At 35.6% G+C, this 12500-nt stretch overlaps 1 protein-coding gene across 1 annotated transcript in view; it reads left to right on the forward strand.

The window, feature by feature from the left end:
• The first annotated feature begins 5977 nt into the window (after window positions 1–5977).
• Window positions 5978–12500, forward strand: part of PTPN12 (protein tyrosine phosphatase non-receptor type 12) — a 141285-nt gene continuing 134762 nt past the window's right edge. Inside the window, exon 1 of the mRNA XM_044679861.1 lies at window positions 5978–6049. The gene's annotated coding sequence lies outside the window, so the exon portion shown is untranslated. The remainder of the gene's footprint in view (window positions 6050–12500) is intronic.

Here is a 12500-nt window from a genome sequence, read left to right on the forward strand (position 1 = left end):
ATGTTTTCTTGGTGGCTTAGAATCATAATAGTAATACCTCACGCATACATATATATTTTATTTATATTTTATATATATCTTTGTAAACTCAAAGACATATATATATATATATATATATATATATATATATATATATAACTTGATTTGAGGCTTATAACAGTCCTGTGAGATTATACTATAAGATAGTATAAATATTTTAAGTTCTACTTTATAGATTGAATATCTATTTGATTTGCTCAGGATCATATAGCTGAACAATGAAGTGGTGGATTGTGTTAGGTGCCAAAGTCTTTGGACTTTAGGGATTGAGAGTATGATATAATGGAAAATAGAGGCAGTTAAATGGCATAGTGAATAGAGTGCTGGGTCTGAAGTGAGGAAAACTCATCTTCCTGAGTTCAAATTCAGCCTCAGACTTTTACTAGCTGTGTGACTTTGGAAAATTCACTTAGCCCTGTTTGCTTTTGTTTCCTCACCAGTAAAATGAATTTGGAAAAGGAAATGGCAAACCACTTTAATAGCATTGCCAAGAAAACCTTAAATAGCATTATGAAGAGTTAGACATGACTGAACAACAAAAAAGGAAAATAATACTGCTGACCTAGGTTATAGTCTTGGTTCAACTTCTTACAAGGTAGTATGATCTTACTTGCTTGGGGGAGTCAACTAAATTCCCTCTACCTCATCAATAAAATTAAATTTAACATTTATTTAGTGCCTATGACAGTGATGGCAAACTTATGACACTCATGTCAGCACTGACATGCGTAGTCATTTTCGATGACACGCGACCACATACAGAGAAATATGGGGCCACATGCCGAGGATGAAACATTTGCTGTAATGTAGTGTAGACACTCTGTGCACTATAGATGACAATTCCACCTATATTAATTTACCCATTTTAGTTTATTAAATATAGTTATATAGTACATTATATATTATATATTATTATATTACATAGTATATAATATATATTATATTATATATTACAATTATATATTATAAATAGTGTGAAATTATGGGTTTTTTTCTCAAAAGTGACACACCACCCAAGTTATGCTCAGTTTTTTGGTGAATTTTGACACACCAAGCTCAAAAGGTTGCCCATCACTGGCCTATGATATGCACATAATAAAATGCAATGTGTCAGTGTTGGAAGACCAAGTGATATAGTAACTTTGGAGTCAGGGCTAGAGTCCTGCTTGTATGCTGGTTGTTATCCCTAGAAAGTCACCTAATGCCTCAGTGTCCCCAAGAATCCCATATGCATTGGTGGAAAACATCAAGAATTATCTATATCAGTGAAACATCAGCTCCCAATTAAATGGAGGAGTTAGACTAGTTGATCTTTAAGGTCCATTATAGTAGACTGCATACAGTGATACCTTTGGGTAGCTACTGATATTCAAGGCTGTCTACACATATACTAATTCGACTCCGACCCAAAAATATTTTTTAGTGCTCTTTAATTGTTCCATTTTCTTCCTCTTTACTGTATAACTTTCATTTCTTTAAAAAAATTTTATTATATGCTTAATAACTACCACCACCAACCAAAAACATTTAAATAACAAATGCATTAAAAGTTACGTGAAAAACCAAACTCTACATTGTTTATAATTTGTTTAAAATATATAAATTACATATTGTGCTAATTATAAAAATCCTCTGTTTTTTAGTTCCCTTTAGATTTGTTTTACTTTGAATACTTTTTTCTATTGATTTTTGTGGCTTTACATTTTTTAAAAGTAATCCTAGCATGTGTTATTCTTAATCTCTTTTCTTCTCCTGTCATCTCTTCATATATTTCCCTTATTTTCTTTATATTTCCAGTATTTGTCATTTCTAATAACGTAATACAATCCACATTCAAATATCACAATTTATTTAGCCATTTCTTCCAGTCATCATATTTGTGTTATTTCCAATTATTTTGTCTTTACAAAGGTTCCATGAATATTTTCATACTATACAGCTTTTTATCTCTCAATAATGCCTTTACTTCCTGATTCTAGTAATGGGATCCCTCAATGAGTGCAAATAATTTTAGAATTCTTAATGTATGTTTCCATCTTATTTTCTTTTTTAAGAAATCATCACTGCTGTAGCAATGTAATATTAGGTGTTTTTCTCCATATTCCTATCAGCATTTAATTTGATAATTTTAACCCATCTAGTTCTCAGTTAACATACTTATTTAGTTGGATTGGTCCTTAGGAAGCAGCCACAATCTGTTGCCAGGACCATTCTCTTTTCAAAATCAAGTTTTTCTAGCTTGGTCTTATCCAGTGGGACTTTTGTTCCAATGTCACAACTCCTAAGGAATGCAGGATTATCCCATACATTGTATGATGAGTGTTAAAGTAAGATTTTGCAAAATATTTATTCTCTCAGACACTATGTTTGGATTATTTAAATGCTCAGGCTTAGATCTACTACTAACCTCATGCAGGTGAATGCAAACTCTGTAGATATCTATCACATTTAAGTTATCTTGGGTTCTATTCATCTCCTTAACTTCTTGCTTACTTATTTTTTTTAGTTAGATTTTGTTAGTTCTGAGAGGAGAAAATTTAAATCCCCCACTAGTATTATGTTGTTATCTATTTCCATCTGGGTCTCATTTAGTTTTTCCTTTAAAAGTCTGGATGCTCTAATACTTAGTGCATACATATCCAATATCAATAATGTTTCATTATCAATTGTACCCCCCATTCTCAACACAATATAGCTACCCTGTCCATTCCTTCCAATTATATACATTTTAGCAACTTTGTCATAGATCATGACTGTTAGCCCTGCCTCCTCTAATTCCTCTGAAGCATAGTATATTCTGCTCCAGTCCCTCACCTTTACCCTATGTGTGTCTCTCATTTTCAGTATGTTTCCTTTAAACAACACATTGTCAGACCCTGGTTTTTTATCCTGCTATCCATTTTCTTCCCATGGGTGAATTCATCCCATTTGTATTCAATGTCATAGTTACTAGTTGTACATTTCTATTTCATTCATTCTCACTCTTTGTGCCCCTCTTCCTTTCTTTCTGTTGGATCCTCACTCAGATAATCCAATTTCCTTTGACCAAAGCTTCTCCAATTCACACTTCTTCCCAAAAATCTTTCCTTGTCTTCTCCTCTTGCCCTTTTAGTTCCAAATTGGCCTACCTTTCCAAAGGTCCCTCCCATGTCCCTTCCCTCTTACCTTTTCTTATTCTATCTGCTTTCCAAAAATCCCTTCCTTATCCCCTCAACTATGCCCTCCTACTTCTTGATATGAGTTCAATTCTAAAAATCCTTCCCCTATTTTGTCCTAAGAGTCCTTCCCTATACCTTACCCTCCCTCCCTCTTGATATGTACTCCTCTTTAGGTATCCTTCCCTTATCTCCCTTTCACTCAACCCACTCTTCCTTCTCTTATCCACTCAGTTTCCAAAAGGGATTCCCAATCTCTCCTTATTCCATCCTCCTTCCCTCCTATTTCTCCATACATTAAAAATATTTTACCCCTGTAAATTGTGTATGTTGTTCTCTCTTTATCCCAGTTCTGATGAGAGCAGGATTTTACTACTACCAGCATTCCCCCACCCCTTCCTTTTCTCTGTGATAGTTCCTCCAATCTCATTTCTCTTCCATATGAGCTAACCATTCCACCCTACTTCCTCCTAGTCTATTCTTCTGTCATTTCATCTCATTCTATTATATTTACCTTGATCTTAAGTCTTCAATTCATACATTCTCCTTCAAATGATACCATTTCCAGGGGCTGTAGATTTTCCCAAATAGGAATCAAACAATTTGACTTTTTGGGTTTCTTATGATTAGTTTTTCATATTTCATATCTTTGTATTTAAGTATATCTTAGAAATCATATTTTTATGCTGAGTTCTGAGTTTTTCCTCCAGGAATAGCTAAAACTCCTTTAGTTTGACAAGTATCAATTTTTCCCCTTTTCTTTTTATATTCATCTTTACTAGATATGTAATTCTTGGTTGTAAGCCCAGTTCTCTACAAAATGCTGTTCCATGTTCTGTATTCTTTTATCATCATGTCTAAATCTTGCATTCTTCTGACTCTAGCTCCATAGTATTTAAATTGGCATTTTTTTTCTTGTTGCTTTTCATATTTTCTTCTTAACATGGGAGCTACAGGACTTAGCAATGATGTTCCTGTGCATTTTCATCTTTGGATTTATTTGAGGTGGTGATCAGTGGATTCTTTCAATTTCTATTTTATCTTCTGATTCTAGAATTTCTGAACAGTTTTCCTTGATGATTTTTTGGAGTATGGTGGTGTCTGCCTTCTTTTTTAAATTATATTTTTCCAGGAGTCCAACTCTTCTTATATTGTCCCTCTGTGATCTGTTTCCAGGTCAGTTGTTTTTGTAATGTTGTTTCATTCTCTTCTATCATTTCATTCTTTTTATTTTGCCTACTTATTTCTTGTCTTAGGAAATAATGAGCTTCTCCTTGTCCAAATCTAGTTCTTAATAAGTCACTTTCTTCCATTAGTATCTGGATCTCTTTATCCATTTAGGTGATCTTTCATAATTTTCTTGCATTGCTTTTTCAAAAAAAAATTTCCTCACCCTCTCTCATTTGGTTTTTGAGGATTTTTTAAAACTCTTCCAAAAACTTTTTCAGCTTGTGGCCATTTATTCAATTTCTATGCTATTTCTGAAGTAGGTGTTTTTATCTCCCCATCCTCTGAGTTTGAACCAAGGTCTTCTCTGTCACCATAACAAGGGTCGATAGTTGAGATATTTCTCCTTTACTTGCTCATTTTTGTCACTTTAAAAAAATTTAGCAGTCAGGTCAATAGACTTAATTATTGGCTTTCTGCTGGAATCCCACAATTCCTAAAGTGCTAGGGTATGTTTTCTCAGGTGTGTTTGTTTTTTCCTGGGTCCTATTTAGTTATTCCAGTTTTTATAATCCAGGGTTGGATATACTTCCAGTCCCCTGGTCAATCCCCAGACTATGATTGCCCCAGGTGTTCTAACCTGAGCCCTTGGGCAACTCAGCTACTGCAACTGCAAGCAGCCCTTCCATCTTCCCCTGTGGCAATAACCCACTCTTCTGGGAGTAACCATAACTTTCATTTCTTATAATTGTCAGTGTATCTCTAGTAGTTTTCCCATCTCCTACCTCCCTATCAAACTTTTTTTTGAGGCTTCTCCTTTGTGTAGAGAATGGATGCTATGAAATCTATTTGGAAGAAAGGACCCATCTTTTTTTGTTTGCTCCCTAAGATAATTTAAGTTGCTAGAGAAATGAAGCATTCAATGTTCTTTAGGATTTGATGTATATTTCTCTACTTTAAATTATCAGTAAGTTGAGGGGTACTGACATTGTTTTTAAACATCCTTCTAAAATATTTGGATTTTTTAGAGATTAAAAGAAAAACAACCTCAAACTTTAATCAGTTTTTTAAAAGTAATTTTTAAATGCTTTAGGATATTTTGTTAAATTTGGATTAACTAAATTCAATTCAAAGAATCATAGGATCACAGATTTAGAGCTAGAATGAACCTCAGAGATCATCTAGTCCAATATTCTGATTTTGCAGATGAGGAAACTAAGGCACAAGTTGCTTGAGTGACTTGTTTAAAGTCACAAGGGCAGCCAGTGGCAGAAGCAGAATTTGAACTCAGTTCTTCTAATTACAAACCCAGTTTCAGGACAAGTGCTTCAGAGGTTTCAATTAAATTAAACAATCCTTTATGAAGCACCTATTATGTGCAGAAAGCCCTGGGTTAGGTGCTAAAAATACCATTCGTTATTCCTTAACTTCTGTCTTGTAAACAGCCTATTGCAAATAAAACTACTCCATGACCCAATTATTAGACACATGATCCTGTGTCACATATTATGAATATGCTTAAAATAGTATTGATGCAATTGTGTAATACAAAGATCAGTTAGGGCGAGCTGAGGTAAAGCAGAGAACAAACTAGGTTTTGTTGAAAGAACATTAAATCTCACAAGACCCAAGCTTCCATCTGGAAAAAGAAATTAAAGAGGGTTTGCCGACAACTTACAATTGGTGAAGTAAGTCAGGGAATATTTAAGTAGAATTATGGGGACTTAGAAATATTACAGAGATTTGGCTAAATAGAAGGAAATACTCCCTAACAATTAGAGCTGCCAAAAAAATATAACTGAGGAAATAAAACAGATAAATGGGGAAATGATTGCTAGGATAAACAAAAATGGTTATATGTTAAAATGGAAGAAAATATTTAAGAACATTTTTGGATAAAAATAAAGAAGTAAAGCTGAAATTGTAAATAGCTTACCATAGTTTTAAAAATTAACTCGTGTCATATTAAAATAATTTTAAAATATCAAATGTTTAATAGTTGTAATGTTATAACAGAAAGTAAACAATCCAATAGGTAGTAAACAGACACACGTAACAAATTTCTCAGGTACTAAATGAGCTTTAATATGGTTATAAAATGGGCATCTTGTCATGTGATATTCCCTAAGGGTAGGAAGTAATCACCTAATGATTTCACTGAATGAAACATAATATGCAAGCTAGTGTACCTCATGGAATTCCGTGGGCATTAAAAGATTTCCATGTAATGTGATACAGAACTTTGGAAATGAAATTTTTCCCTGAAGATTTTTATTTAGCCTTTCACAGCTCAGTAAGGGCACTAATTATTTATTTCTGAATATAGGCTGGGTAATTAGGGGGCTAGCAGCAGCTCTGGAATCTGTAAGGACATGTGAAAAAAAATTAAAGAGAAGCTTTTCACACCTGAGAGTGGCTAATGTTTAAGAAGCAGGGGGAAAGAATATACATGTTGAATAAAAAATTATCTTTTTCCTTAAATAGCACAGTGATCATTGACTAAAAATGACTTTTCCTCATCTTTTTTTTGCCTCATAAACAGGCAAAGAAGTAAAGTCAGAGGCCCTGGCTTAATTTGCTTGAGCTAAATTAATATTGCCTATGGTTTATATAGCAAGTCATGATTTCAGGGCCTTGAGTCATTATTTACTTCTCTGTTTAGAAATCAAAGAATCTTTCCAACTGAAATCAGATGTCATCATTTTAAAGGGATATTATTAACTCGGTGATTATATAGTGTTTTACTTTGAGAAAAATTTTTTGAACAGAAATGCTTTATTTAATTTTGTTTGGGACTGGGGGAACTGGTGTCTGGAGAGGTCCTGACCTGTGATTCCACTGATGAAAGGGGAACAACATCTTCCACTGATGGAGAACTCACTCACTGCAATTTATGTGTTTAGAGTGTTGCCTGGGGGGGAGTTTGGGGGGTCCTGAGAAGTCATGGTCACATGATAATATGTGTCAAGGGCAGGATTTGATCCTCTAAGCACAATCCGGGCTGCCTCCTGGGAGGCAGAATGAATGAATGAAACAACACAGGAAATATGAAAAACAATATGAAAAGTCAGAGGGGCAGCGCTATAATACTGCATTGTCCTGCAATTAGTGTTAACGATCGCTGCATTTAGCATCTGTTGCATGACATACTTTGGAGCACCCTCAGAGTAAGAATTTTTGTTTTATTCGGTGCCGTCACCAACTAGCTGTGTAGCTTGGGCTAAATCACTTTTCCATGCTTCATACTGTACAGATACAAAAGAAGCCCAAGATTTTAAAATGACAGCTGTGAAGCTCTCAGGATAAATGATATAATACAAGCACAAAATACTTTGAAATATCAAGCACTAGGCAAGTAAATGTAACACACTAGGAAGTTCATTCTTTTGCTTTCTCCTTACCGTTCTCCATTTGTATGTGACTTCTGTCTAAGGAATTTGTTATGAATGTCCTAGAAGACTGGGGAGAGAAGGAAGGCTCCTCTTTTTCTCTACTGGCAATTGGATGAGTGATTTTGAGACAAATACGAATTTCTTAAGTACCTTAAGTGAGTGCTGGGGATGCAAGAACAAAATGAAAACCAGTCCTTGCCCTTAAGATCTCTATTGTAAACAGAGATCATTGGAGGGTAAAAAGTTCAAGAAAGGCTTCCCAAGGGAAGGGGCACATAAATTGAGCCTTGAATAAAGCTAAGAACCGTAAAAGGTCTAGACAAGTAGGGAGTTCATTTTGGACATGAATCATAGAGGCAGAAGGTGTAATACAAGCTCTAGGAAGAGAAAATAGACCACGTTTGTTGGAATGTCGAGTTGGTGATGTGCAATCAGCCTAGAAATTCATTCTGGGCCTGGATCTGACCGGTTTCCATTGCCATATAAGAAGTATGGTATAGTGGAGAGACAGCTGGATTTAGAATTTCATCAGAGAATTACGTATTTCAATAAAATCACAAGTCTATTCCCTATTCCTTTAAATGACAAGCCGAGGAGTTTGTATTTTAATACCAGAGTCATTGACTATTCTTGAGTAAGGAAATGGCATGAGTAGACTTGGTTGCATTTTTATATGCTCCTTTCTGGAAATCCGACAAAAGGAAATACAACATTTTCTGCATGCATCAATGTAAAACCAAACTTTGTGACCAGTTCTTGAAGGAAGTGGGAAGAGAATTAGAAATCCTAAAAATTAAAAGAGAAATCAATCAAACTGAAATTAAAAGAACTATTGAACTAATAAATAAGACTAGGAGGTGGCACTTTGAAAAAACAAATAAAATAGAAAAAGTACTGGTCAATCTAATAAAAAAAAGAAAGAAGAAAATCAAATTAACAGTATCAAATATGAAAGGGGCAATCTCACCTCTAATGAAGAAGAAATTAAGGCAATTATTAAGAACTACCTTGCTCAATTATATGGCAATAAATATGGCAATCTAGGTGAAATGGGTGAATATTTACAAAAATTTAAATTGCCTAGATTAACAAAAGAGAAAATAGAATTCTTAAACAATCCCATCTTAGAAAAAGAAATTGAATAATCCATCAAGGAACTCCCTAAGAAAAAATTCCCACGATCAGATGGATTCACAAGTGAATTCTATCAAACATTTAAAGAACTAATTCCAATACTATACAAATTATTTGACAAAATAAGCAAAGAAGGAGTTCTACCAAATTCCTTTTATGACACAAATATGGTACTGATCCCAAAGCCAGGCAGACCAAAAACCGAGAAAGAAAACTACACACCAATCTCCTTAATGAATATAGATGCAAAAAATCTTAAATAGAATGCTAGCAAAAAAGAAGTGGGAAGACAGGAGGTCCTAGGTTCAAACCTGGCCTCAGCCACTTCCCAGCTGTGTGACCCTGGGCAAGTCACTTGACCCCCATTGCCCACCCTTACCAATCTTCCACCTATGAGACAAGACACCGAAGTACAAGGGTTTAAAAAAAAAAAAAAAAAAAAAAAAAAAAAAAAAAAAAAGAAGTGGGAGAGAAGATTCAGGATGGTCTAGGCCCAAAGACTCCTTTCTATTTCTCTTCCTTTATGTTCATCAATTAGAGAATCACCTAAGTTTCCTCTACCTGGGATTCAAAATGAACTGCTACCTCTCTATTTTTTATTCATCTATCCTTTAATCTCTCATTTATCAATTTATTCTATCTTACTTTCTATCTAATCATTATTTTATTCATCTATCATCAAATTATCTTTTTGCTTAATTTATCATTTATCTATCTATCTATCCATCCATCCATTCATGTGAGACCTATATTCCAAGGAAGGTGTTACTAGGGAGATACTCATGAATAGATTTAATCTCCTTTTCAAGTTTCACATGAATTACATCAGTATAAGAGCATAGTGACTCAGTGGTTTATGCAACAAGATGGAAGCTCAGGCCCTGTGGGTTTCTGGTCTTGCTTCTGCCATGTACTTTCTAACAAGTGTGCAAGTCATTTCAAGTCCCTGTTCTTGATTTAGTTTCTTCACTCACAAAATGAGGAAAATTATATCAAATTGCTTCCCAAATGTATAACAATAAAAGCAGCTCACAAATTCAGAATTATAGTTCTGTGAAGACTACATAATGCTAACTTTGCTGAGATAATAGCTATGAAAGTGTTTCAAAAAAATCAAAATTATTATGCAAGTATAATGCATTATTACCAGTGTTAATGTGAAGAAAGGGATACCATGAACTTCAAATAGAGGATCCTGAAACCTCATTTGGACAATTAGATTCAACCTTTTTCTCACCTGAACTTTAGCAGGAGCTCTTGAAAAGAAGCAAGACTGGCTGATTTGGGTTTACTCTTTTCTTCCAGACAAACTATTCTAAATAGTGGGACTAATAAGAAAGAAAAGGCAAAAAATGGCACTGGAGAAGAGAGGAAAATAAATATATGCATATATATGTTCATATATATATATGTATATGAATCCTTGAAGGACCAGTAACTAACATCTCTCAAACCGTCCTTATCCACTGGGTCCTTAGAATTTGCACAGACCTCCCCTATCTTGGGGAAAATAAAACAAAATAAAAAATTCACCTGATTCCCTTCTTTCCCATCTACCTTTCTATTTCTCTCTTTACCTTTAGTGGCTAATTTTTTCAAATGATCTACACTTACTTCTCCCATTTGTTAACCTGGAACCCAAAATGAGCTGCTACTTACAACAACTAGGTCTTTCATTCAACTGTGAATTTCCTTCAGCTGCTTTTAAATCTATCTAGCCCATCCTCATTTGTGAACTCTAGTTTCTTTCAACTCCAGTAGTTGCTAGACTTTTCTTCTTGGATGCCCCACCATCATTTCAAAGTCAACAGGTCTATTCATTATCTTGCTGTCCAAAGAGTTTGCCCTCTTTGACTTCCTTCTGCTAATGAATGGCTCCAGTGTTTTACTAGTTCTGTAGATTTGAGGTTTGCCAGTCACTAAATGCTATCCATTCTTCCTTCAAAGTGTCTTTTGTGCATATCCCTTCCTTTCTATTTCCACGGCCACCATCTTATTTCAGACCCTTATCACTCATAGTACTCCATAGTCATCTCCAAACTGGCAACCTTCATTCCAGTACCTTCCTCCATCCTTTCAATTTTTCTGTCAAGCCACTGCCACATCACTTTTCTTAAAATTCTGCTTTCATGTTTGTTTCTATTCTGGCCAATATTCAAAAATCTTCACTTCCTCCTACTGAGTATATGTTTAAATCTATCTTCCTTTGTCTGGAATTCAAGACTCTTTATATTCCGTTCCCAACTTATTTTTTCTTCTTTGTCTCCATGATATATTTTAATATATAAAACCTGTGTTCTGGCCAAATTAATCTATTTGAGGCGGCTAGGTGGCACAGTGTTTAGAGGGTCTAGCCTCGAGTCAGGAAGACCTGAATTCAAATGTGACTGCAGACACTAGCTATGAGACCCTGGGCAAATCGCTTAACCTGTTGGCTTAAGTTTCCTTAAATCAAAATGAGGATAAAAATAGCGCCTACCTCTCAGGGTTGTTGTGAAGATCAAAGGAGGAAAATAATTGTAAAAAATCATTTAGAAAATAATTGTAAAGAGGTGTTTGAATGGTTTTCCCCTTACTCTCTCCCTTGTTTTACTCTACTCAAAATTCTATTGTTCTTACCCCATCACCTTCAATATCTGAATTACGGGATTATAAAATTTCAGTAAGAAGGTATCCCTGAGGCCATCTTGTCTGATCTCCTACCCCAAAGGATTCACTGTCATGACACAGTGGTAATAATCATTCAAGTAGTCCTTCTGACCTATCTTTTCAATCCCTTCTCACAGCCACCACTTAAGTACAAGCTCTGTTGCAATAGCTTCCTAGCAGCACAATTGAGGAAAAGAATGCTTCCCTCTGCATGGAGAGAAATCTCATTATGGTGCAGGACCGAACCTGTCTGGTACCAATGTCTCATCGGTATCCTCCACCCTTCTGATTGGACCCTTTTAAATTTCTTTTTTTGGATATTGTCCTTTCTCTATTAGGTCGTAAGCTTCTGGAAGTCAGAGACTGTTTTTATTTGGATTTCCAGCCCATAGTAGATATTTCATACATGCTTATTGGTGGATAGTGAGGCTATTTTGTACCTCCATCAGTATTTTAAACATCCCCGAGGTGAAAAAAAGATCTCCTAGAGCAGTGATGGGCAAACTACAGCCGCTGGCCAGATTGGGGGGGGCCCTCAAATGTTCCATTTGGCTGCAGGATATTATTCCTAATCTGATGAATACAATGAGTGGGATACAAGACAATGAAACTTCGAAAGAGCTGCCTTAGAAACAGTGACAGAGGAGCATTTCCTTTCCTTTGGCCCCCTCTAAACAGTTTGCCCATCACTGCTCTAGCGTTATCCTATTAAAGAACCAAATGGATAACAAATGGCAGGTAGGTCGGGTGCCCCGCCTCATGCTTCTCTCTTTCTGTCACAGTCCCCAGTGCAGAAGGAGCTGAGTTGGGGGCTCTCTTTTGCTGGCTGCACAAGCGCCCGTTGGGCATATCCTGGGGGGTCTGCTGGCTCCTCTGGAGCCTGGAACATAGGAAGTAGCTGACAAATGCTGGTCAGCCCACGTGCAGAGGAGCAGGCTGCGCTCCCCAGAGCCAAGGACAGGGA

The sequence above is a fragment of the Gracilinanus agilis genome, chromosome 5 (assembly GCF_016433145.1).
Source record: "Gracilinanus agilis isolate LMUSP501 chromosome 5, AgileGrace, whole genome shotgun sequence".
Lineage (NCBI taxonomy): Eukaryota > Metazoa > Chordata > Mammalia > Didelphimorphia > Didelphidae > Gracilinanus > Gracilinanus agilis.